Source organism: Callorhinus ursinus, unplaced genomic scaffold (genome assembly GCF_003265705.2).
Source record: "Callorhinus ursinus isolate GAN/ISIS: 27379988/994484 unplaced genomic scaffold, GSC_fseal_2.0 scaffold2, whole genome shotgun sequence".
NCBI classification, from domain to species: domain Eukaryota; kingdom Metazoa; phylum Chordata; class Mammalia; order Carnivora; family Otariidae; genus Callorhinus; species Callorhinus ursinus.
Genome location: NW_027397064.1, coordinates 72,277,128 through 72,304,392, shown reverse-complemented (window position 1 = coordinate 72,304,392; position 27,265 = coordinate 72,277,128). Strand labels below are relative to the sequence as shown.

Genomic DNA, 27,265 nt, shown 5'->3' with positions numbered 1-27,265 from the left:
CCTTCTTTCAAATTTATTGACCTCTCTTCAATAATTTCTTCTCACATTATTTTTCCTCCAATGGGCTTATATCTTATTTCATTCCTTTATTTTTATTTTAGTGAGACTTTTGGATGGATCAGATATAAACAAATGGAATCATTACGGAGAAGCTGTTCATCATTTTTAAACAAGTGATAAAACTAGAGAACAACAGATATTATTTAAGTTGTCACTAAACATGGAGAGGGGTTCTGTATAAATTGTATTTATGTATAAATACATAAACATTTGTATTTGGCTAATTGGGAAAGAGAAGTAAAAAATGAGAAAACAAGAAAGAACAGAAAAAACGAGAAAACAGGAAAAAACAGAAAATAGGAAAAAACAGAATAGCAGATTAAGATTATTCCAAACTGCAGAATTAATCTAATATCACGTTTTCAACTGGATTAATGAGTCCAGACGATGTAAGAAAAACTGTGCAATTTCTTTCATATCACTACTTCTGCATTTTTGAAAACTTAATTCTGAATCATCTCTGAGTTCTTGAGATTATAACTCCAGGGCATGGTATTTTTTGAGATGAGGCATATCTAAGAATCCCTATCTTTACCTTCATGCCTGAAAGATAGTTTGTATAAGTATAAACATTTTTAGTTATTTTTTTCGTGAAATTTCTTTAGATGTTTCCCCATTGTGTGGGGAAGGTGGTGTTATGCAGGCATTTCAGGAAGCTGACCTTTTGTTCCTTTCTATAGAGCCTGCCTATATGCTTCTGAGACTTTTTTTTATCTTGAAATCATAAATGTAAACAAATTTGGGTTGTATGCTATCAATAGTCTAAAAATAATAAACAATGAAGGTTACTTTAACATACATATTGACACATTTCTGAGATTAGACTAAAATATGGAACAATGTTATAATCAAGGATTCTTTGTATCAAATACAAATTGTCCTGCTTAATGATCTGTCCTAATTAAAAGCTGTCTTAATTTTTAAATGAGATTCTCTATGGATTCACAAGTGGGATTATAAATTAAAGGCTGGTTAAAAGCTGAATCACTTAATTATCTGGAAATTTCTTACTTTAAAATTGTTTAAGTCTATGTAACTAATTTACCCTCCTTATTTCAGAATGTCAAAGCCATAAAGGCTGGTGTTTATCCTTTTTGTAGGAGCTGACATATGTGTAGAGCTTTAGATTTTATTACAGAGAGTGGACATTGTTAAAATCCTACTTGGCCATTTTAGAGGCAAAAAACCTATTTCATCTGATGTAATTATCATTTCCTCTTTTCACCTTTTTTTTTTCACTCTGGAGAAGTCCTCTATTCAAATCACAAGTGCTCTTTTGTTTCTTCCTAAACCTGTTGTTTCAGGGTGTTATTTTTATGAGCTATACAGTCCTTAAAGGTAGGGCCAAATATCATTCATTTTTATATTTGTAGGGCCAAGCCCCAAAATTAGCTTGAAAGACTGAGTGTGGATGAGCTGTGGGTTATGTGCTTTGATAGCAGAGCATACATTTAAGCTAGGAGTCACAGTGGCCTTCCTCCTATCCCTGCATATTCCTCTGGCCTCCCAGAGCAGAGAGTCGGACCCCTGGCCTTAGTTGGGAGCTTCTTATCTAGAGGCATGGATTGTAATCGAGCGTACACAGAATATTTGCCTTTGGGAGGCCCATTGCCCATGTCACCATGGTACTGCCGACAGCGTATTTGACAACATCTTGAGAGTTTGAGGTCAGGGCTAGGATACCTGCTGTGAAGCTATAGTACAGTTGAATCACAGCTCAATAAAATGCAAGTGCTGAAACCTGCTCAGGAAGGTGAGATTTACCTGGATGGCAGGACTGGAGAATAACGTAAGACAGCAAACAATGAATTGCTAAATTCTCTGCACAGACTATGACAGATTTTGGATTCATATACCCTAAGAGAGTCTTCATCATTATTGAGGCACTGAAGTTTTAGGAACATCACTATTCTCTCTCTATATCTCAGGGGTGTGTATGTGTGTGTGTGTGTGTCTGTGTGTGTGTGTGTGTCTCTCTGTGTGTGTGTCTGTGTGTGTGTGTGTCTGTGTGTGTATACACCTGTATAGTAAATTGCACTGTATGTTATACCCATTGAAGATTTATATCTGCTTGGTCTCCATTCTCCAATGTAGAATTTTTTGATCACGGTCTCTGACAATTCCTTTAATGAACAAGTGAAGTCCTGTAAGTAGCTTGAGTATTTCAACAACCATCAACCAAACTTGTAAGCAGAAACATCTTTGTAATGCCTGGATCATTGACTTTACTTAACCAAATCAAAGTAAATAAAGAATCAATCATCTTAAATTACACTCTAAATATTTATTTCAGCTTCTGGCCTTGCCCCAAGCCTGTGAGAGATCTGGTTAGTGTTTATGAACTGCCTTCCAGATGGGTGGGAGCAAGCAACCCTCCTGCCCTCTCTCAAGTTGCTCTTCAGCAGACTTCTCTGGTCTTTTTTGTACCTTTGTCATGGAAGAATTCCAGGACTATGATGACTCAGATTAATCTAAATCATTTGGAAAAGTTTTCACTCAAATCCTAACCTTATGAAGAAATGTATATCAAAACTGAATCTAATCACAAATAACAGCCACAGAAGAATCTTTAAATTCCTCCTACTACAGGATTATTTCTTTATGATGCAAGTTGAAATTAAAGGCAATATGTAAAATTCTTCAAGGCAATAAATAAATAAAGCAATAAAATAGGGGTGCCTGGATGGCTTAGTTGGTTAAGTGCTTGCCTTTGGCTTAGATCATGATCCCCGGGTCCTGGGATCAAGCCCCACTTCAGGCTCCCTCTACATCTGCCACTCCCCCTGCTTGTGCTCTCTCTCTCTCTCAAATAAATAAAATCTTAAAAAAAAAAAAAAACAACACAATAAGGGGTGCCTGGGTGGCTCAGTCGTTAAGCGTCTGCCTTCAGCTCAGGTGATGATCCCGGGGTCCTGGAATTGAGCCCCGCATCGGGCTCCCTGCTCAGTGGGAAGCCCGCTTCTCCCTCTCCCACTTCCCCCTGCTTGTGTTCCCTCTCTCGCTGTGTCTCTCTCTGTCAAGTAAATAAATAAAATCTTTAAAAAAATAAAAATAAATTAAAAACCACAATAAAATAAAGTAAAAATTTAAAATAGTAAGCAAAAAATAAGGAATCTCTCTCAAATTCCTGCCAGAATTTTCCTATTTATGTATGCTGGGGATCTCGTGTGTATAGCCTCCAAACTATATGGCATCTATATTCCTGGTAACTGATCTATAAATTTTATTCAATCAAATGCATTTATATATAAATAGCTAACATATATTACTTCTATGTGACAGGCATAGTTCTAAGTGCTTTGCATATATTTACTACTCAATCTCCATTTAGCTTTTGTTATCCCTATTTACAAATTAATTTGCAGGGGTGCCAGGGTGGCTCAGTCAGTTAAGCATCTGCCTTTGGCTCAGGTCATGATCCCAGGGTCCTGGGATCGAGCTCGGCATCAGGCTTCCTGTTCAGCCAGGAGTTGGGAGTCTGCTTCTCCCTCTCCCTCTGCTGCTTCCCCTGCTTGTTCTCTCTCTCTCTCAAATAAATAAATAAAATCTTCAAAAATATTGAGGTGCAGAAAGGTTAGTAACCTTCTCAAGGTTGTACAGGTAGGATGTAGAACTAAGATCCAGTCCCAGGCAATCTGATTCTAGCATCAAAGTGCTTAATCACACAAATTATACCTCTCTAAAATTCTTAATTTGGGGTGCCTGGGTGGCTCAGATGGTTAGGCATCTGCCTTTGGCTCAGGTCATGATCCCGGGTCCTGGGATCAGCCCCACGTCTGGCTCCTGGCTCAGCAGGGAGCCTGCTTCTCCCTCTGCCTCTCCCCTTGCTCATGCTCTCTCTCTTTCTCTGTATCTCTGTGTCTCGAATGAATAAATAAAAATCTTAAAATTAAATAAAATTCTTAATTTGATACACATATTTATCCAATCCTATAATTTTAAATAGTTTCCTGAGTGGAAGGGGAAAACAAAGGAGAGTTGTTCAAAAATGTTAGGATCAAATGTTATACTGCTGTGTTCATTAAAAAAAAAAAAAAAACTTTCACTTCCCTATAAGGCATAAAGAAATGTATATGGTATATAGAGTATAAAGAAATGTGTCCTCATCCAGATACATTAAACTGGGTGTTCCCGAAATGGTTTTGAACTCAGAATCTTTGATGATTATGGATAAAGTGACTTAGGAGAACCTAATCTAATCAAAATGATTTGAGCTAAACACAAAACTCAAATTAATGATACAACCTAGAAATGCACTCTGAAAGGCTAAATCTTTGGATTTTTATGCTATGTGGAAGAGGAGTGGGTTCTGTTAATAGGACAGACTTCGTGCAACATATGTTAAGAAAAAATTTGGAAGCACTTAAAAAAACACAAGTTGGAAGCTCAATCTTGCAAAAAAAAAGAAAAAAATCTTAAAATATTTTGGAGCTTTTAGAGAAAGTCAATATTAAAATTAGTACGAACATGAGAAAGGGCTTTATGAGTTGAGTGACTGTTGTTTTTCTAAATGTCAGCATGGAAACCCAAACAGAGAGGTGAGTTGGGTCCCTGGAAAGACTGACTGGGAAAACTGAGTGTTAAGTTTGTGACGTGGTTGATGGCAACCAAAAATTGTCAAGTGCATGATGACAAAGTATTTCCTGGAACTAGGGGCAGCTTCAAGACTTATAAACAAGGATGATGTTGTGGGGGCCTATGCTTTAAACCTGGATAGGATCTATATGTGGCAATATTACCAGCGGTTTGAAAAATGTTCCCAGACAGAGGTCTCTGGAATTTGGAAACCATGCATAGATGGTTTGAGCTGAGCTTTCTACTGAATTGACACTCTTTGTGTACAGCAGAGGGAAACAACCAACTTTAAAACGTAACTTGCTCTTTGGGTTTTACCTTGACCTCATGGAAAATAACCAAGTTTAAAACATAACTTGTACTCTGCTTTCATTTTAATGTCATGATCTTGAAAATATAATACTCAACTATTAACAGAGACTAGGACTTACTTCATTACAGCTTTTAAGGTTTCACCCTGAAAATCATATTTAATTGAGTTCTTATCTTTAATTCAAGATAATGTGCCCTAAAGATGTGACCACCTACTCTAAGGAAAGCAGAGAAGTGTGCTCTAATTGAAAGTTATAAACCTCTCTGAACCTTAGTTTCTCATCTATAAAAAGGAACTGTTGGTCTAAACCCTCTGTAAGGGTTTATGGGTTTTTTGTTGTTGTTTTTGTCCTCTTGATCAAACTCAGTTGTTGATTTGACCTCCTTAGAGTGACTATTAGTTCCATTAGAAGGGAAGAGGTTATATAATGCATATTATAATATATAATATATATACATACTACAAATAAAATATTAGATAATAATAGATAAAATAGATAATATATATATAATTCTCTTAAGTGAATATGATGCTCAAGAAAGATGCTTACCATACTGTACACCAAATAAGAAACCCTCTTTTTTTTTGAAAACTAGAAAAGCAGCTTACCTAGCTTCCCCAGTATGCATCTCCAAAACATTTTATTCCCCACAGAGTAAGAGAAGCACTTTGCAAAATATCTAAAACATCAGCCTGAATAGGGTTGTGACTCCTTCTAAAGCCTTGGGTGTTTCTGGCTCATACCTTACCATTTATGTTACCATTTACAGAAACAATGAAGTGTTTTTGTTTAAAAGTCTTTCCCCTCTAATTAAACAGAGATGGAACAGAGTCAACAATGGAGTTCTGGAAGCTGACAAACTGAAAATGTCAATAAGCTTTTAGAGACATGCTCTGTCTAAAGATATTAGGAAGTTGCATTGATCCTGAATTCTTAAGAAGAGAACAAGACTTAGAGATCAGAAAGTAGGCCTTAAGAGGAGCTGGGGAACCTTAGCCTGATCATGATTCTTTTCCCTTACAAACTCTTTCTGATACCTAGGCTGTTAAGAGAAGGCCAGGGCTTGCCAGATTTTCAGGGAGGAGGAAAATTCCACACTCCTTTAGTTAGGCAGCATTTACATTTTCTCTATAGTGTCCCCTAACCCTTTTGTAAAATAAAAGAAATATGTTTAGCAGAAATCCATCAGCTCTCAGAAAGCAGAGCAGTCTGGTGGAGTGCGATGATTTTGTCTTTTATCTATCTTTATACTTGGGGCTGGGGGGGAGATGATTTTTTATACATTAACCACAGAGCAGTCTCCACGTCCATAAAACTTTTACATAACCCAGTAGATGTCATATTTTATGGTTGTACAACTTTGTGAATATGAGTTGTGCCCTTGAAATGGGTGAATTATATGATATGGGAACTATATCTCAACAAAATGGTTATAAAAAAATATTAGCGTGTGTAGCATCAGCTAGGATACAGGTTCTTGAGTCTCAGCCCAAAGGGCAGAATCTTTAGGTGCTGAGTCCAGGCAACTACTGTTTCAACAAACCTATCAGGTGACTCCAGTGAGATGGCTCAAAGTCCACCCTTTGTAAGGAAATATAAGAGATGATGTATTTTGGTACTTACCTAAAGAAGAAAAGAAGTCTCCCACCAAAGTTCAGAATAACCAATAAGCAATAAGCAAGTAGCCTTCCTTCAGAAATCATAAATTCGACCCAAATCTTAATTCCCCCCTTTTAATGAGAATATTATTAGTATTGTTGGAACGATGATAAATTTTTACTGGAGATAGTGACCCCTCAGTTAGCTTATATGAGCATTTAACGGGCCACAAAGGAATTTCCTGAATGTTTTCTTACTTAATCCTCACAAAGACCCCATTGACTTGTAGGAGATGTGGAAGTCACCCATCTTGTACAGATGGGAAAGTGGAGATTCAGCAAGATTAAGTGTCTTGCCCAACATACCTGATAACTGATCAGTCTTCTTGGATATCAGGTCTTCTGACTCCTACTTAAGCACTGCTCTCACTATAAAAATCAGTCTTTAAAAAAATGCTTCTTCAGCATGTACCAGCATGGCCTGCCCCTAACCTTGAGAAGCTATCGTTTGAGCACACTTATGAAGTTGCTATTGTTAACGATGTTAAAAAAAAAGTACATCTTTTTTTCTATCTGTAGCACAAAAAGAAAATGCACAATTTAACACATTTTCCCCCAATTCTTTGTGTCAGTTTTGTCTAAAAACTGGATTAATGTATATCAACAGTGAGGAGCATATGTGAGTGTGTGTGTGTGTGTGTGTGTGTGTGTGTGTGTGTGTGTAGAGAGAGAGAGAGAGAGAGAGAGAGAAAGGAACCATATATTGTGTCTCCATGTGTTTGTGGAGAGAAGGATGGAATATTATTTTAATGTGAAAGTACAAAATAGGATCATTTATTAATTTGTATGTGAACTGTTAAAAGAAATTAACATGTATTGGATAATTACTATGCTATAAATCTACGCCCCTCCTGTCACCAACCCATCCACCCCCTCATTCCTTAAAGACGTGCTTCTGGCTCACTGCCTGCTTCACCCAGACCCCACTATTTTCCTGAGGTGAATCAGTGTCCCTGTGAATATCTAAAGCCTCTCACTTTCTTGATCGTATCTGTATTAACCTTCACCTCTACTCCATTTTAGATATCCACTCCCAAGGCAATGTCATCACGCTGACTTTGAAATATTTGAAGTATTTATTTCACAGATCCCACTGACCACAGCTCTCTCACTCTGACATCAAGGAATTCTGCAAGCATCTGGTCAATCCATTCTCCTCTTTACTTCCTGTCAGGAAAAGCTGAGATTTCATGTTTATTTCCTCAGTCCCTACCCTTATCAATTCCCAAACTTCCTGGTCCCATTGTCCTTTTGTTGAAGGCAGCTAAAGGAATCTCTCCTTAGGCAATCTGGCATTCCCCTTTCTCTGTGCCTACTGAGGGCCAGTAGCTCTCTGCAGTCCTCTCTCCAACGTCATCTTGGTCTCAGTGTTGCCTGCAATCCTTCCAGCTCCTCTAGAGTTTTCCCATTTTCATCAAAACTTTAAAGACAGTATATTGGCCCTGAGACGAAGTAAATGAACTTTCTTCTTCACAGAGAAAATTGAAGCATTTTTCATGGGAATGTCTTCAATTTACTATCTCCAAACCTATCAAATTAACCAGATCCCAGAACCCATCCTTCCCTGCCTTTCTTTTGCTACAATGAGATAGGTATGTCTGTCTCTCTTTTACTTAAGGGAGACACTTCAAGTACTTTTCACATATCTTTGTTGTCTTCCACTCTTCCTTCATATTTTCAATAAAACATACTCCATCTTCTTCTATCTTAAAATAAAAACAAAGCAAAAAGGGCTTTCAAATCCCTAGGTGCTCTTCAGTATACCATTCTTTCATTTAGTTGCTCAAATTAGAAGCTTTGGAATCATTTATTCCTTCCTTTTCCTTATCCTCTATATCCAACTGATATGCAAGTCCTGCCTCAATGTCTCTTTCTTTATTCAATTTTATCCATTTCCAGTGCAAAGGCTCTAAATCAGTTTTGTCCAGTAGAAATATAAGTCCAAAGTGTAAAATTCTCAATTTTCTAGTACCCACAAAAGTAAAAAGAAACAATGAAGTTAACTTTAATAATATATTTTATTCAATCCAATATATTAAAAATTGTTACTTCAACATGGAGTCATGATAAAAAATTATTGCTGAGATATGTTACCTTCTCACTTTAGATTAGCCACATTTCAATAGACATATGTTGCTAATGGCTACCATATTGGACAGTGAAGCTCTGGATCATCATCTCTTGCCTGAGTCTATCATTTCTTTTCTGATGCCAGGAGGAAGCTTCCAGTGGTTTTCTTGCTTCTTATTGGGGCCCCTTCCCATATGTTCTATATACTACAGCCAGAATAATATTTCTAAAAATAAAATCTCATGTTGTTTTCCTGTGTAGAACTCTGCATGGTTTCTCACAGATCTCTGAGCATTTACGATATTTACAAGACCCTTGTCTACTTTCCATCTTCCGCTCTTCCTTTTCATGCTCCACAGTACAGCATATACCCTCCCCAATAAATTTAGTTTTGTTCCTTAAAGTTATCATGATCTTCTTGACTTCTAAGTTATTGCATATTCTGTTTCTTTTGATCAGAATGCTCTTCATTCTCTTATCCCTACTCATCCCCAGTAGGCTAACTGCTGCTCATACTTCACACCTCCCCAGAAACCTTCCTTCATCTCCTAGAACTGGGTTAAGGGTTCTTCCTGTGTGTTCATATGAAACTCTTAGTTTCTTCCACCATATCCCTTATTACACTGTTGATACTTTCTTTATATTTGGTGGCCTCCCCCCTTGACCTGAAGTACAGTCAGAACAGGGGAAGCACTAACTTTGTCACTTTTTTATCCTTAACGTTGAACACGGTGCATAGTACCTGGTAAGTGATCAGTATATGTGCATTGAATAAATGAATGAGTAAATGAATAGATGTAATGTTTTTTAGTACCAGAAAAGAAAAAAAGAGAACCTTTCCTATTTGTAAATTCTCCTGCGATTTAAAGTATTTATGTCTCTTGTCCTTTCTTGGTTCTTTGGACCCCACTAATTTCCAGATGAATTTGCTTCAGAAAAAATAATTTATTTAAGGTTGGTATTAAAAGGTAAAGAGCATGAGACAGCTCTTTTGCTAGAAGAAAGACAGGAAAACTTCCCACAGAGAGTAACTGTGAATTGCATAGCATATATTAAAAGAATTAACATTCAATTTTGTAGTGAAATAACTGTTATGTCAACCAGTGACTTCCATGTCACTAAATCTAATGGACATTTTTTTTAAAGATTTTATTTATTTGTTTGTCTGAGAGAGAGAGAGAACACACAAACAGGGGGAGTGGTAGGCAGAGGGAGAAGCAGGCTCCCTGCTGAGTAAGGAGCCCAATGACGGACTCAGTTCCAGGACCCTGGGATCATGACCTGAGCTCAAGGCAGACGCCTAACCGACTGAGGCACCCAGGTGTCCCTCTAATGGACATTTTAAATCTTGGATAGCGTACCTGATTTCACAGGTGACAGTATTTTAAATATTTAAGTATTTGAAACTCCCTTTCAAAACATTCTTTTCCCAGTGAGATCCCTGATACCTTATTCCTCTGCTTTTCCTCCCGCCTCCCTGGCTATTCCTTTTCATTCTCCTTTCTCAGTCTTTACATATTAGAGTTCCTGAAAGTAGATTTTCATTCCCCTTTGTCTCATTCTCCGCTCTCTCCCTAATTAGTCCCATCTAGTACCTGGCTTTATTTTCTCTATACCAATATTTCTCAAGTATATATTGCAATGCCAAACCTGTCATCTCCAAATCCAGCATCTGAATATCTACTCAAGATCTCCCTTGGGAGAGATGACTGTACCTCAAATTGATCAAAATAGAAAGAGAATTAATGACCCCCTATAAAACTTACTCTCCCTCCAATGTATCCTCTGTTATTGAATGACACTATCCTGCACATAACTGTTTAAACCAGAGCACCGGGAATCATCTTAGACACCTCCTTCTCTCATAACCCTTATTTCTAATACCTCCCTAAGTCAGTCAACACTTGACTTAGTGTCAGAAGTATTTTACATTTATAAACACATACAGAATTCCTAAAGTATATATGTATTATATATTACATATTATCGTATATACACAAATTTATATACATATATATGTACATATATAATTTTTCTTGCAGAGCTATGGAGTTTTTCCTGGGGGTCCACACAGCATTTATCCAAATGTCGTTAGGGGTGGAGGCATTCTTATTACCCTTTCTGCCTTTTTGTACATCAGGGGAGAACTTTTAGTTTCCCAGGTGAAGATAAGGGCAGTGTCATAGTTGGCATCTGCTTTGTTAGTCAAGAGGGACAAGAAATATGAGCATTTTTGATACGAGTTTTATGTCCTGTTCCTCCCTTCTTAAGGAGTTGGTAACATAATAACAAAAGTTTGGAATTGGAGGGGAGCAGCATGAAGTACAATCTTTGGGAGCTAAACGTCTGAATCCAGGGGGAAAGCTATGGCTTTTCTTAATTTGCCTCTAATCCTTTAAGGATAGTTAAGATACAGAAGACCTACTGAGAAAGAGTATCTCATTTTGGTGTGATTGCCTTTATCTCCCTTTCCCTTTTGATAATAAATAAAAAATAAATAACTAATAATTATGACCGTGAGGAGTAACATATTTCAAACAAATAAATAAGAAAGTTCTATATCCTTTCTATACCTAGAATTAATGAAAAAGATAATTGCTGGCTTGTCTAATCATGACCTTACTGGCAGGGCCAAGAAAGCCCCCGCCTAGCGTTACAAGATTGACAATACTGCTTCTCATCAAAGACTTAGGGGCCACATAAGTCTATATCCTTACCTGTGTTCTAGAAAGAATCATTCTTTTTATTAATTAGAATTTAAGTTCTATTCTGAGAAAGAGAGACTCTAAATAAAGTGGCTTAAAAATGAAGAAGGCTTATTCCTCTCTCACAGAAGTCTAGATGCAGAGAGCTCAGGGTGATTACACAAGCTGCTCCTACCTACCCAGGCGTGGACATTGAGTTTCACCTTTCACTTTTCTCCAACCCTCAATTAGCTAGATTTAGGATTTAGGCATAAGAGGAAGTTCTACTAATAGGATTGGAGGGGAAATGATGTTTGTTTACACCTTCTGGCATGTGTCCTAAAAGGAGGAAGATGTGTGCCTCTTCCTTCACACTACTGCTCAGGAGGGTAGGGAATGTCATTGTTTCTGCTGTTCGTATGTCCAGCTAAAAGTCAGAAGATTTATACAGGAAGGAGAACAGCAGTCTGTGGCACATGCACAGCAAACATTTACTCAGCCCAGGAATACAGATTGAAGGGTGAGATAAGCATGGTTTGACTTCTGCTTTCAACATCTGTACCTATGTGAACGTGGGCAAGTTAAAATGTTCTTGTTTGTTTTTTCCTTCAGTCCTCCGTGCAAAACTCCATTATAGAATTCATCAGGTTTATCACAGTTTATATTTGTGTTTGCCTGTGCTTAGCTTAGCTCCCAGCACATAGCTTGCGCTCCCTATTCTTGTAACGGTTATGGGAGACTGTAGATGCCCTATTGATGTGACGATTTGCTCCTTTCCTTCTGTATGCATTGCTTTCATCCACCATTTTCCCTCTTTTGGGTACCATCTTTTTCCTTTCAGATTAGTTATGCAGTCTACATTTGTAATATCCCTCTGGTACATTAACTGTTATCACATTCCACTGTTAACACATTCCATCCCTTAAGGACCGCCCCTTTTTAAAACTTTGTTGAGGCATAATTTATATAACATAAAATTCACACATTTTAGCTGTACAATTAAGTAATTTTTTGGTAATTTTACTGAGTTGTGTAACCATCATCATAATCCAATTTTAGAATCTTTTAGAATATCTTTGTTACAACAGTAGAATCCCTTACGCCCACTTACCCTTAAACACCATTTTTTGTTTAGAAAAAAAGCCATTTCCCACTTGAAATTGTAAGCCAGCATATATTATATGCCTACTGAGAATTTAGTGACTGCTAGTGCCATGAAGAATTCATATAGAATAATATACAATACCTAATCTCTTTTGCTAGTTGGCAAAATACGACCTTTGAGAACACCATAAGAAAATATGTATCCTATCTCCAGCTTTTGTGAATAGGCCAGTACTATAAGACTACAAAACCTGTCGTGAATAGATTATCTGAATTTGGAAAAATCTTTCAGACCTCATGTAGGTATTTTTTTCTCCTTCCAGTCTTAAAACACCCTTTCTTAAACTGACTGACCATTGATAGTTTCCAGAAGTATGGGCTTTTTCTAACATCTCTTCTCTAAATGTCATCTTAAATATGTACCTCCTTCTGTTTCCATCTATTTGTAACCAGAATCTAAATCATAGAGTTTGCATCTTTCTAAGTAGGATCTAACTTACTGTTCAATAAATACTTCTAATTCTAAATGCAAATTATGATCACTATAATTTTTCACTTTGGAATACTTATTGAAAAGAGTAATATTTATTAACGTTCTCTGAATTAAATGTAACCAGTAGCTTTTTTGGCTCTCAGGCTGTTATTAATGATAATGAACTGTGGTGATAAAGAATTACTAATAGTAATGATCGTGAGGAGTAACATAATATATTTCAAAGCACTGCCTGTTTCTTTAGGTGTTGAGTAAAGCAATCCAATCTTTTTATCAGCCAGGAAGACACAAGCACTGGGCATTCCCAGGTGGCAAGTGCAGATTACTCTCCACCCCTTTCCTGTTCCCCTCTGGAGCTTTTCTAATGACTAACAAAGCCGCAGAGACACCTCACCCAGAGGAGATGGGATATATGAGGTTAAGAAATGCTCGTTTTTAGCACTTGAACACCTGCCTTCACCAGTTTTATTTTAGATGAAGGAAAATAAGGAAGAGAAGTTGGAATGAGTCAGCTTCTCTTCATCCTCTAGCAACGCCAATTCCCAAGTGTGGGGGGCTCTGGAGTCCTCTGCTTTCAGGCTCGGCTGCTCATACAACAGGGTGGAGAGAACCTGAGAAAGGGTGCACTCTAATACTCTGGTTCTCTGCTTTGGCTGCATATAGGGCCACCTGGGAAGCCGTGTAAAAAATCTCATGCCAAGAATGAGTCAGAATGGTTAAATCACTATATTTGAAAATGGGATTCAAGCATCAGAATTTTTTTCCTAAAGCTTGCCAAGTACTTCAAATACACAGCCAAGGTCAAGAACCACTGGGCTAATAATCAACCTCTCTTGTTTTTTTCCTCCAGTTTTATTTAGATATAATTGATATATAACATTGTATTCATTTAAGGTGTACAACATAAAGATTTGGTATATGTATATACCGCAAAGTGATTAAAAGAGTAGGTTTAGTTAAATACCATCACTGGACACCCCTTGTTGACATGCAAACAGCCCTCAAGCGGCAGTCCTTTGGAATCATCTGAGATTTTAAAAAGATACTGATGCCCGGACCCACTCCTAGAGAGTCTGATTTAATCGGTTTAGGGTCCGGCTCCAGCAAGCATTAGCATTTTTCAAAGGCTCTGCAGGTAATTCTAATGTGCAGTCAGGAGTAAGAACTGCTGCTTGGACTGGGAATAAACATCTTAGCTCATAGTCAGCTCAGGGAAACACGCTCTGTACCTGCTGGCCAGAGTGCTAAGAGCTGAAGCGAGAATGTGAAAGGGAAGGTGTGAGTACAGCCAGAGAGAAACGTCACCTACTTCAAAGTGGGGCCTGTGGTCAATCCTTGTGAATGATCTCTCTCTCTCTCTCTCTCTCTCTCTCTCTCTCTCTGTGTGTGTGTGTGTGTGATAGAGAGAGAGAGAGAGAGAGAGAGAGAGAGATGTGTGTGGCAGAGGAAGAGGGAGACCGAGAAGGGGAAATTTGTCCCCAACCAAGAGAAATGGGAGGGTAGAAGATAGAACTGAGTTTTTTATACTCTATAATTTTGGACATTTGGCCAGCCTGTCTTCATCTGTGAACAAAGTTGGCGCAGTTTTATTTGTATAAAGAATAGATGTGATCCAAGTTTTCCTGAAAAGACCCCCTAATCCAAAAGTGTGCCTCCTATTCACCTTTCCCACTAACCACAGTGGCTGAAAAAGCCCAGTGAGTCAGAGCCTTTCTTTTAGGTTAAGCCAGGCCAGTAAATCAATTTGATATCCTCTGTTGGCTTTAGAGCTTCATTTTCTTTACCAAAGGCACTTAGTTAGGCCTTGGAATGATGGAATAGAGTGGGCATTTAAAAAGAGCCTTCTCTGGGCTTAGCTCTGAAATTTCAGAATTGCCCAAGAAAGAAGGGAGTTGTCCCAGAAAGGGAGTTTCCTCAGGTGTTGGAGAAATAAGCCCAAGCTTGAGGAAGGGTACCAAAGAGGACGGCCAATTGAGGTCACTAGAGGCCAGTGTTACTTCCTTTACAATTAACTAAATGCTATGGTTGTAATTTGCTCTGGTGAAAACCTTGGGGGTGGAGAAATGGTTTTATCCCTGTTTCCCAATTCAGAGTCAACTGAACATGTTCATCTTCTAGTGCCTCGGGATGGAATCTAGGGGTTGGTTTGGAAATGTTCTGGCATGGAGCACAGCTCCTAATGGCTGTCCACTGACGTGGTTTGTTTTTTGTTTTTGTTTGGTTTTGTTTTGTTTTTTGGACATTCTGTATTATTGTATTAGATCAGCATGTGGCTTGTTGTAGTTAAAAACAAATCTGATTATGAGCCATTATTTGTTTAAATTACTGTAAGCAAACACAGTAACTTATTTATTTTTAATCCAGGAGTTGATTATGAAGCTTGTGGGTTATTCAGAATTATTTTGAAACTTCTGCTCTCTGCTCTGCTTTTTTGGCCTGCTGACCCTTTCATTTATGAGAGGTACTTTGCTGCAACTGAGGTGAGTAGAAATTCTAGGCCCTCACTGTGCTACTTGTTGGGGTCTGCCATACAGGTCGGCTGGAAGTGATTGCGATCCAGCTCCTCAGACACTAAATCTCTCCCCTGCTCCCATCGGGGTGCCTGAGGCTTCTACCACCCAGGCTTCGCTTGCCTGGGGTGATGTCAGTTTAAACTGCACCGGAAAGGGTCAAACACACATAATCCCACTAGAATGCAAATTAGCTCATTGTATTATCTAGCACCCAAACAACTGGAGAGAAGCAATTTCCGAAGCAACAGGACTCAGGATACATTTCTTCTTTTGGGGCTGGGAGCGCGATTGGTGGTTAGGGAGGGTTCAGAGGACATTAAAGGAAGTGTTCAGTGACTTACTTTACTAGCTCCATCAGCCAGATGGGTCCAAAGTGTAAATATCAGAGAGAAAAATCCGTCCTGAGCAGGTGCCGCGCCCCAACTTTATCATCATGTATATATAATTAAGCTACAGAGAGGGTGGCGGTGTGCTTTTTTTCAGTTTGGTCCCCATGGAAAAGAAGAGCCTGTTGCAAAATCATTTACACCTCCAAGAGGTGGCTGTAGTAACTCCTGCATAACCCAGTTTATGGGGAGTTGGCGTGAACAGGTCGTCTACCTGGGATGTGAGTTTATTGCGGGGCGGGGGTTGGGGGGTACAGGTAAAGCCAGAAGGTTTCCGAGTGCGCACAGAAGGTCCCCAGCACTCTACTTCAGGAGCAGGTCTCGGCGAACACCAGGGCGACGCTCCCCGCGCGGCGCGGCGGGCGTGTCGGGCCCTGCACTGCGACTGCGAGTCGGGTGGAGCCGGCTGCAAGGCTGCAGCACCCTCTCGGCCCCCGCGCCTGCGCCGTAAAGCCGCGAAGGCGCCCCGCCCTGGAGCCCTCTGCGCGCGACCGTCCCGCGTCCCAGGCGGGGCCGGGCGCCCCGTTCCTCCCGCTGCGAGCTCGCGGCGCCGGCGGGCGTGCTCGGGAGCTCGTCCCGCCTACGTCCCAGAGCGCTGGCTGCAGCAGGTCCCGAAGCACCAGGGAAGCAGCTTCAGACGAGAGTGGGAAGGGTAGAAACGTGCTGCAGAGGCATTCACCAAAGTAAACTCCTGAAACCTTAATAATTTGAGCAGCGCTAAAGGACTGAATGAATGCCTTTACCAGAAAAGGATTCCTTGGCTGGGGGATGTAGCTCAGTGGTAGAGCGCGCGCTTCGCATGTGTGAGGTCCCGGGTTCAATCCCCGGCATCTCCAAACAGCCGGTGTTGCTTTTCCTTTTCTATTCTAGAACACTAGACAGACATACATACATACATACATACCTTTTTGCTTACATACTCTAGGGCGCCCAAAAACAGTCTAAAAATGAGGCGAAGCTCAGAGAAACAGCCTTTCTGGTTGTTGTAAGTAAAAGTGAAACCGGAAATTACCCTCGGTACATCATTCTTCATTTGCATAAAATCAACTTGAATATCGTTACTGAACTCACTTTGGGAACCTAACACACACGGGTGAAAAGTAAAGAAACTTGACTGCATTGGCCGGGAATCGAACCCGGGCCTCCCGCGTGGCAGGCGAGAATTCTACCACTGAACCACCAATGCTCCTATGGAGAGGTCCACATTTTAATAGAAGTGATATTTCCATGTATGTAGTGATTGTAATTACATGTTTTTGTATTCGATATTAAAGAAAACAGTGATATTTGTAAGCAAATAATTATAATAAAATATTGGGAAAACATTTACAAAAAATCCTATTATCTTAACTGCTGTTGAACTTTATGAAGTGATTCTTCTGAAGCTGACCTTGGTGAGGCAGGCAAATGAAAATTTTGTTATGTGTGTACAGAATTACACAATTACCTAGCTGTAGCTTCAGACATTTAGACAATTTACATCAGCTCCTCCCTAATTGTCTTTTAGCTATTCAGACAAATACATGATGATATTTGTCAGGAATATGGGATAGGGGTGAGGGAGCCGTGACAGGAACTGGGACCCTGATCCAAATTATGAGAGTAAATTAGAACTATGTGATCTGAACAGGGAAATTTGAAGCATTTGTGATTCTAGCCAAATGACCTAAATTCTCTAAATTGCGTCTTCCTTCATTGTGAATGACTTGATCATGGGACCTCTTTTAACTCTAATAGTATGAATCTGAGCCTTTACCCTTAGTTTCCAGAGAAAGTAAAATTGCAAACCACGCAACAAAGATACATGAGAGAGAGAAACTAAAGTGAAGGAAATGCATTTATGGAAATGAATGTAAATATAAGATAGAAGGCTCTGGATTTAGACATCATTGGCCCTTTATCTGTGAGGGGGAAATTCCTAACAATTTGCAGGATCTTTGATGGCCAAGGAAGATTTGGGGGTTGGGGGGCAGGGGATATGAGAAAATAACAGTAAACGTGGTTGCAGTGACTATGTGCTGGGCTCTGTAAGGACATTACACATGGATTTGAACCCAGTGAGGTAGGTATTATAATCACCTCCCCTTAATAATTGAGGGAATTGAGCCTCTTAGAGGCAAGACTGGAACACATGTAGTATCAAGCAATCTCTGGTTGCTTAGCCACAGCCCTGTTCTGCCTACAACAAAATAAATCACTGTGTATTGCACCAGAAATACTGCATGTAGCCCAGGACATTATATATGAAAAATAGTAGAGTGGAGTTAGAAAAAAATCATGAAAGGCTAAAGAATAATGTAAGAACTTCTACATTAAGATTTATTTTTAAGGATTTTTTAGTGCGTGGATACAGAGCAAAATTTGAAGACAAAGACACTATGAAATTATTAAGGCATAAAAGATATGAAGAGATTAGGGAATCAGTAAATTGAAACTGCAATCCTAAGTAACCTGTGGAAGAACAAGGTCAAATCATTTTACCTCTCCAAACTTCAGTTCTTTAAAATGAGAGAACTGGAGAGAGATGTGGTTTTCAAATTACCTTCCTCTAACTTTCCAGAAGAGCCGCAAGGCCACTGGCTGGTGGGGCCCCACCTTCTTTGCCCAGGCCCCTCACTGCCACCGAGCCATTTTTAAACTCTCCCATTTATTTGCCTTTGGATTACAAGTCAAATAAAAACAAAACAAAACAAAAAACAAAAACTACAACAAACTTTGAAAAACCCCGAACTAAATGACCTAAATTCCTTCAAACTCCAAAATGTTATGATTCAAAATTTGAAACAGTTTAAAAATCCCTCAGCACAAGAAACACTACCAAAAGTTTCAACAGATAGAAGGGATCAAATAAGAAGTAGGGCTTAATGGCAAACGAGTTTAGTGGCCTACCAAAGGCCATTTTACATTTTCTCTTACTGAAAGTCCACATGAGTTTATCTAGCCCCAAGACCAGATGTGGTATACTAAGCCAGTTATCCCATTGTCCTTTCCAAAGATTGGTCTAGGATGGGTTTGTGACACTTCCTGCCAAAGAGAGGCAAGTATAGACAGCTAGGGGCTTCTGGGAAAGATGTATGAAAGATCTCTTTTGCCTTTTCTTTCCTGCTCCTAATATTGCCCTATGAGGTGTAATGCTCGGAGCTGCCCCAGCCATTCTGTGACTTGAAGAGAGACTGAGGATGACCCAAAGGAAAGAGACACTGCACCATCCTAGGATTTTCTCCATCCAGACTTTTGGTTGGGTAAAGATCTTTATTGTTTAAGCCCCTTTGAGTTGGGCAATTTGTTATACACAGCCAAAAGCATTCCAGGTGTGTGTGTGTGTGTGTGTGTGTGTGTGTGTGTGTGTGTGTGTGTGTTTAGTAGTTCACTTATTTCTGATAGAAGTCTGGTACAAGTCTTCTATTCTGTAGAGAATTGATACCTTGAGATTTGGGTGAGGTTAACTTTCCCCTTCATCTCTGTTTCTCTGTCACAGTGGTAGGTATGTGAAACAGATCTAGCCAAATATTTTCCCTTGTCACCGTGTTTAATTTGGAGATGGACATGTGGCTGTAGGCTGGACAACTTTCCAGAACTTACCAGAACTTTCTTTCCAAAGCTATAAGCAAAGACTGTCTTTCTGCTCAGGTGAGCAAATGGGTGGAATGTATAGCTAGGTTTGCTGCTGTCTTGCTTGTCCAAGAAAGAGAGAGAGAGATACACATCCCCAATATGACACTGAGTCCCTAGAAGCAACCGTGCCTAACTAGAACAAATTCTGGACTTTGTGTTTATGTGAGTCAGTAAGTTGTCCTTTTCTATGTAGTTTGAGTAGTATTTATATTGCTCGCATCTAAACAACAAAAATTGAGAAACAACTTTACCCAAAACAGTAAAGTTAGAGAACTCATTAAACGTGAATGTGATATAGCCCGAAAATATGAAAGTTTAAGAAAATTTAAAGAAATGCATCAGTGGTAGAATTACAAGAAGACAGTAAAAACCATGAAAAAGTTTGTAGGACATATCCCTTGTTTGTTGGAATAAGGATACTTTTGTAGCATGGAAAGCCACTGAAATTTTTTTGAGCAGCACAAGGATCAAAGTATTTGACCGGATCATCTGGCAACGATGTGCCAGAGAAGTAGGAGTAAGAGAAACTAAAAGTCAGGAAATTCACTCAGGAGGTGCTTAGACATGGGAGTGGAGAGGCAATGAGGTCCCGAACCAGGAGGAAGGCTCTAACGTGAAGTTCATGGCAAGGCAGAAGGAAGGGAAAAAGGAATCTAGCTTAAGTGACTGGGAGAATAATGGTATCATGTAGGAAAGTCAGGAAGAAAAATGACTAGCAGGAAAAGGGTGGAGCAAAGTGTTCACTTTGGGCAACATAGACTTTGAGGTAAGTAGGGGGAGATGCCTCCTGGGCAGTTGACATCTAGATTTAGATAAAGCAAGGCTACCGAAGTGGAGTTAGGAGCGAATAGCACAGAAATAAAAGGTAAGTATTTAGAAGTGGAGGAAATCACAGAGGAGAGTGAGGGCAGAGCCTTGAGAAGGTCTGTTTTTAGGGAGTGGTAGGGGTTGGGGAGCCAAAGGTAGAGCAGCAGGGGAGTGGGTTGTTGTGGAGTCTGTGGAAACCGTGGAAACCTTCAGGCAGGCAGAACTTCCTCTTGTTAAGTCTGAGTAACACATCGTGACGAACACAACCATTGTTGTGCTTCAGAGCTGTGCTGTGTGCTAATCCTGTTTCACCTCAGAGGTGCTGTGGAGGCCTGATTTCATTGCTGGTACGGCCAAGCGAGGAACGGTCACAAGATGGCCAACAGTGTCTTCTGGGTGGCACACCCTAGCACTTTCCCTAGTCTGCCGAGCAACCTTGATCTGCGGAGTGGCCCCTCCTGAGGTTGGCAGAGAGCAGAAAACGGGGAGTGCTGTGGAATGTTGCACAATCCTTTCTCTTAGGAAACCTGTCATTGTCACAGCCCGATGGGGCAGGCAGGGACTTGTAACTTGCATCATAGCACCTTGGAACACTTGCTCAGGGCACCCGAGTCCCTGGTTGGTGTTGGCTCACCATGGAAATGTGGCCAGGCTTATATCATCTGAAGAAAGCAAACCATTAAGAAACAGACATAGTTGATATAATACATAGCCACCAAAGCAATGCTTTTTTTTTTTTTTTTTTTTTTAACTTGTGAGTGATTGTATTGATTTAATACACACAGCTTATTTCTGTCCCAGGTTACAAACTAGCCCTGGGGAAATGGTGGAGCCAGTCATTTGGATTGCCCTTTACTGGCTGGGAATTAAATCATTACTTATTCCATTTTAGAATCACAAGTAGTACCCCAAGGCCTACTTTCCTAAGGATTAAAATCAAGGCATGGAAACGAAGAATCCAGGTGTAATTCTCAGATGCATGCAGATGTTGAGAATGCAGCAATTTCTCCTGAAAAGCTGTCACTGCGAAATCATCCTGCTGGTGATATGCTCATTCCTAGTCCGCCAGCATGTCCAACTGGTCAACAAGTCAGATTTTCCCCTTTTAAAACAGCATCAAATCCTGCTCTTGCTCCTCGGGCCCGTCCCTTCTGCCTCACAGTGCCGATCCTTATCCGCTCACTGCCTGGGTTACCTGGGCAACCTCTGCTTTCCTTTGCCATCCCCGTTGCCCTTGCAGCTAGTTCAGTGTCCTCCCTCCCTCTCCTGTTCTGTTTCTAATTTCCTTAAATTTTGAAAATTCAATCATTCCTTTATTGCCGGTTCAAAATCGAATCAGTTTCAAATTCATATAGTGTCTTCAGGGTAGAGGATATATGGGTGGGAATTCTTTGTCCTTCTCTTCATGCTCATTTCCGGTGCAGCATTTATTCAAACAGCTCTTGAGCTGTGCCACTTGGGCCACCTCCCACCTATTGGCAGACATGGCCTTCTCCTCCCTTCCCTCTCTTCTTCTTCTCAAGTCATTTGGTCTTTTCAAATATATTTTTTTTAACGAGGAGCCCATGCATGTGGTACAAAATTCTAAAGGTAGAAGAGTCTTCATCCCACCCTCCACCCCCTACCCTCATTTCCTGGGATCCATTTATTAGAGGCTGCCCACTGTCATCATTTTCTTGCATTTCCATCCACAGATACCGGATGTAGATACAAATATTGCATATAGCTTTTATGCACAAATGGTCCACACCATACATACTGCTGTGCTCGTTGCCTTTTTTTTTCTTCTTTTTTTTAAAGATAGATATCAGAAATTGTTTCTTCTATACAAGTGGAACTATCTTTTTTTTTTTTTTTAATGGCTCTATGTTCATATACAATTGCCCTTTCCTGGCTAGGAATTAAAACATTATTTATTCCATCTCACAATCACAAATAGTGCCCCAAGGCCAAGTTCCCTAAAGATTTCGAATCAAGGCAATGGGAATGAGGAATCCAGCTGGAGGGCTAAGATGTAGGAAGATGGTGAAAATGTCCATTGCACGAAGGTACTGTCATTACCTTAACCAATTCCTTAGCAGAGGACATTTAGTTTTGCTAGTAGAAACAACACTGGAGTGAAGATCTTTGAACAAATGCCATTTGGTTCATTATTAAATATCTGCAGGATAAATTCCTAGAAGTGCAACTGCTAACTCAAAGGGTGAGAGCATTTTAAATTTTGATACATATGGTGGCATTATTCCCAAGAAAGGTCTCTATTTTTTTTTAAACATTGTTTTCATTTTATCACTCTTTTGCTCGCAAACTTCAGTGGATCCTAATTCCAACCACATTTTTTAAATGTTGCTAGATTCAGGGCGAGCTTCATTGGATGTGCATCCTGTACATTGGTACTGAGTCTTGCACTTTGCTGAGCTGTTGCTGTCTTGTAATTCTTAATTGTTGAACAAGGGGCCCTGCGTTTTTTCATCTGGCACTAAAAATTATGTAGCCAGTCCTAGCTAGATTCTCCAGACTCCCCAACTCCCAGGCCCATTTTAACTATCGCAGCCATATATCCTTGCTGCCCTCTGTTATGAACAAAACCCAGCATGCTCATGCTTCACAATGATGGCTTTGTTTAGGTGGCTTTTTCCACTCTGGACATTTCCCTTATTCTCTGTGCATCTTTTCAAGGGTCATTTCAGCTTGAGCTCCATTTGGGAATCCTTACTTGACTCTTCTAACCATCTTATATTTTCCTTTTTCTCTCTGACTCCAAAGCTCTGCCTCTTCCGCTCTGCACCCTGCTGCTCATCAGTTCTGAGTCTGTCCCTCAAATCCCTTTACTGGTAGGAGAGTCATTTATTTTGTCTGGGCCTCAGTTTCCTTGGGTGTAAAACGAAGTTATTGTTCTAGGTTGCCAAGATTCTTCTCAGCATTAATGATCTGTGAACTTTTCACATTGCTTTGAAAGATGCTGAGCTTGAGGTTTTAGACAAGATATACAAGTCTGACTAGGTGAAAACACACAGTAGGATTCTAAGAGACGTCATAGCAGAGTAAAAGGGCACGAGATTATAGAGTCATACATTTGGATGGAGAAGACATTTTCTAATTACCTTTTTTTTTTTTTAAGTTAACGAAGAAACTCAAGTTTAAAAAGGAGGCATCTGGGGTGCCTGGCTGGCTCCGTTGGTAGAGCACATGACTCGACCTCACGGTTGTGAGTTCAAGCCCCACGTTGGGTGTGGAGCCTATTTAAAAATAAATCAAATCAAATAAAAATTAAAAAAATTAAAAAGGAGATACCCCTTTAGACTGACTAAACAATATTATAAAGCTGCACAGTGCCGAATGTGGATAAACGCACAGGGACATTTGACTCTGGGCGTCACTGGTGGGCATATGGGTGGGGGCAGCCATTTCAGAGAGCAGCTGGTACCATCTGGGCACATTAGGTTTACATATAAACCATGGACTAGTATCTCCATTTGGAAATACTTGTATATGTAAATTCTTATGTAGGTCAAATAATTTCTCATAGAAGTCAATAAAGGACTTATACCAGGATGTTCATTGCAGTGGTATTTGTGGAAGCAACCCAGGTGTTCTCTAGGAGAGTGGACAGGTAACTGGTAATGGTGCACACCATGACTCGTATGCAGCATGTGGAAGGAATGCCTTAGGTGTATCACAGAGCAACATGGATGCTCTCAGAAGGGTGGTGCCTAGTGAATCATATAAGCTACAGAATGAGATATGACAATGTAATTTACATGTGTTTAAAATTGTGAGGTCAAAAGAAAAAATAAATAAAATTGTGAAGTCAAAACAATACGTGTTTTGTAAGGTCCCATATAAACAAAGAGATGTACGTTAAGCACAATATAATGATGGCTTCTAGCGAAGCAGAGGGAACGGGATAGGGATATGGGGGTAAAAGTGAATAAATATATGATAAAACAGAGCATTATGGTCCCAATGATAATAGTATGTCATGAACAGAGAAGTATGATTAACTCAGTTTTAGACAAATGAATTCCTCCAACTCAAAAAAATGATGAAAAGTAAAAAGCAAAGCATACATGTTATAAAAATGCAAACAGCACAGAAAAGTATAAAATCAAAAGTTAAATTCTTTTTCCATTCTAGTATATTATTCTTCCTCGTTTCCTGGAATTAGTTCTTGAAGTTTTCAGACATTAATAATTTCTTGTTTAACCTCTCTCTCTCTACATCCATTTCAGCGCAGGCAGATCTGCCCTTGCTATAATGACAGAGTCCTCCATGGTGGAGAGACGTCGCATAATTTAATCAATCCCTTATTGTTGGACCCTGTTTACTAGAATGTTTCTTATTTTCTTATTGATTTTTCAGAGTATTTGTATATTAACAAAACTTATTTGTATTTTCCTTTTCTGAGCTCCTACACTATTTCTAGTCCCTATCAAAATTTAGCTGAAATAGCTACTAGTTCTATTTTTTACTGTTACTCGTACCTTCCTAATACATTTCATTTGTGGTCAGGGAAAAACTTTTATATAGTTATTTTGTTTGCATGATTGTGTTTCAGCAGTCTCTAACACAATATTGGATGTAAAAATCAGTGTTCAGATTTTCTGATTGACATTGGGAATTGCATGTGCAAAGTAACCTATCAAGAATCATCAATATATATACAAACAATAATCAATATTTTTTCAGTAGAAAACTCCAGCTGAGGTCTGGAAGTATTTAAAAACAGTCTCTCTCTCTCTATTTTCTCTCCCACCCCCTTTCTCTTTCTCATATCCTGGAAAAATAACACTGAGCATACCATCTTCAAACATTGCAAAATTGTTACTCCAAAATTATAAAAGAAAACATGTGGCTTTTGCTGTAATTTATATATCAGATGTTGTTATGTGTTGAATTGTTTTTCCCAAAATTCATATGTGGAAGTTCTAACCCTTGGTACCTGTGAATGTGACTCTTTTGTTTATTTATTTCCTGAAATAGGGTCTTTGACGATGACTGGAATGAGGTCATAAGGAGGGTACTAATCCAGTAAGACTGGGTCCTTATAAAAAGGGGAGATTTGGACACACACACAAAGGGAGAAAGAAGTCCATGTGAAGAGGAAGGCAGGGATAGGGCAATGCTTCTACAAGCCAAGGAACACGAAAGCCTGCTAGCAAACCTCTGGAAGCTAGGAAAGAGACAGCAAGCAGACTCTCCCTCACAACCCTCATAAGGACCAAGCCTACCGATACCTTGATCTTGGACTTCTAACCTCTGGAACTATGAGACAGTATATTTCTGTTGTTCAAGCCACACAATTTGTGGTATTTTGTTGCTGCAGCCCTAACAAATGAAAACATCAGGTTATCAGGAAGAGGAAACTCAGCAGTTAAAATACTACAGTATTAATTTTTTAACTTGGCAGAAATCAGTATATGTGTTTATTAATAACAGTAACTTCATTCTTAATATGAATTCTTGCCTTAAATAGACTCCTATGATTTAAGCAAAACAAAGCTAGACCAAACAGTGATCTGATAACAGAAAAGTCAAAAAACTACTCAACACGAAGAGGTAGGAAAGAAAACTGAATTCCACAAATAAACCCTTTACAAAAGTAACGTCCTGGTTACCAGAGGTTTAATTTAAGGAAGCTTAATAAAAGTATTAAAATAATTTAATTTAAGAAAGTACTAGTTCCCTAAAGAAATTACAGTGTAGCTTCTTTAGGACGACTCATAGATGATACAACTGACAACCACTTTTTTTTTTCTTTTTTTAAGAGAGAGAGAGAGAGAGAGCGAACTCTCCAGCAGGGTGGGAGGGGCAAAGGGAGAGGGAGAGAGAGAATCTTAAGCAGCTCCACACCTAGCAGGAGTCGGCATGGGGCTCAATCTCAGGACCCTGATCTCAGGACTCTGAGATCACCACCTGAGCCAAAATCAAGAGTCAGACGCTTAACCAGCTGAGCCACCGAGGCACCCCTGACAACCACTATTTTAAGAATAGCTTTTCCCCTTGTTCAAGACTGTTGAATCACAGATCTGTACCTCTGAAACAAATAATACATTATATGTTAAAAAAGAAGAAGAAGAAGAAGGAGGAGGAGGAGGAGGAGGAGGAGGAGATGAAGGAGAAGAAGATAGCAGGAGGGGAAGAATGAAGGGGGGTAAATCAGAGGGGGAGACGAACCATGAGAGACGATGGACTCTGAAAAACAAACTGAGGGTTCTAGAGGGGAGGGGTGTCGGGGGATGGGTCAGCCTGGTGATGGGTATTAAAGAGGGCACGTACTGAATGGAGCACTGGGTGTCATACGCAAACAATGAATCATGGAACACTACATCAAAAAAAAAAAAGAATAGCTTTTCCTTTAGATAATATCCCTTTAGAATAATTCCTAATCTAAATGTTTCTAGTTCTATTTTCATGATTATTTTAAGGGTTAGAAACATTAAATATAATTAATGGTCATGAAGGGTGACAGAGATATGCATAAAACAAGGACACAAAACTTTCAGGACAGATGAAATATTTTTATTTTCACTTTCAGTCACGAAAATATCACTGCAAAATCTATACATTTGTTTTATCAAATGCTTTGTTTATTGATCAGCCTAGCTTTGCAAATTTTCTGATTTGCTCTTAAATGTATTGTGTCCATTTACAAATGTAACTCAGGTTGCCACATGTCTCTTCAGCTTGCATACACATGCGTGCACCCTCACACGTACACATGTACACACACTCACGCATATACATGTACACACACTCACGTGTACACAAGCATTGCCTTTTTTTTCCGCACAAGGAGACATGAAGGAGAAATCTACAGGGATGTGTGACAATGAGGCAGATGAGAACGACATCCTTGAGTGTACATTTTTATATAACTTTGTATTTTGAATCACTTAAACATATTCAAATAACAATATTTAATAAGAAACAATGAGGAAAGCCAACCCTAAAATTTGAATATAAACAGAAACCAGGGAGCCTCA

General features: G+C 39.4%; 1 protein-coding gene and 2 non-coding genes across 3 annotated transcripts in view; 2 read left to right on the top strand and 1 right to left on the bottom strand.

Moving 5' to 3' along the window:
* Positions 1-27,265, top strand: part of GPD2 (glycerol-3-phosphate dehydrogenase 2) — a 212,275-nt gene that overhangs the window by 23,750 nt on the left and 161,260 nt on the right. The window lies entirely within an intron of this gene.
* Positions 16,622-16,693, top strand: TRNAA-CGC (transfer RNA alanine (anticodon CGC)). The gene has a single exon. It is a non-coding gene; the product is annotated as a tRNA-Ala (tRNA).
* TRNAG-GCC (transfer RNA glycine (anticodon GCC)) lies at positions 16,973-17,043 on the bottom strand. The gene has a single exon. It is a non-coding gene; the product is annotated as a tRNA-Gly (tRNA).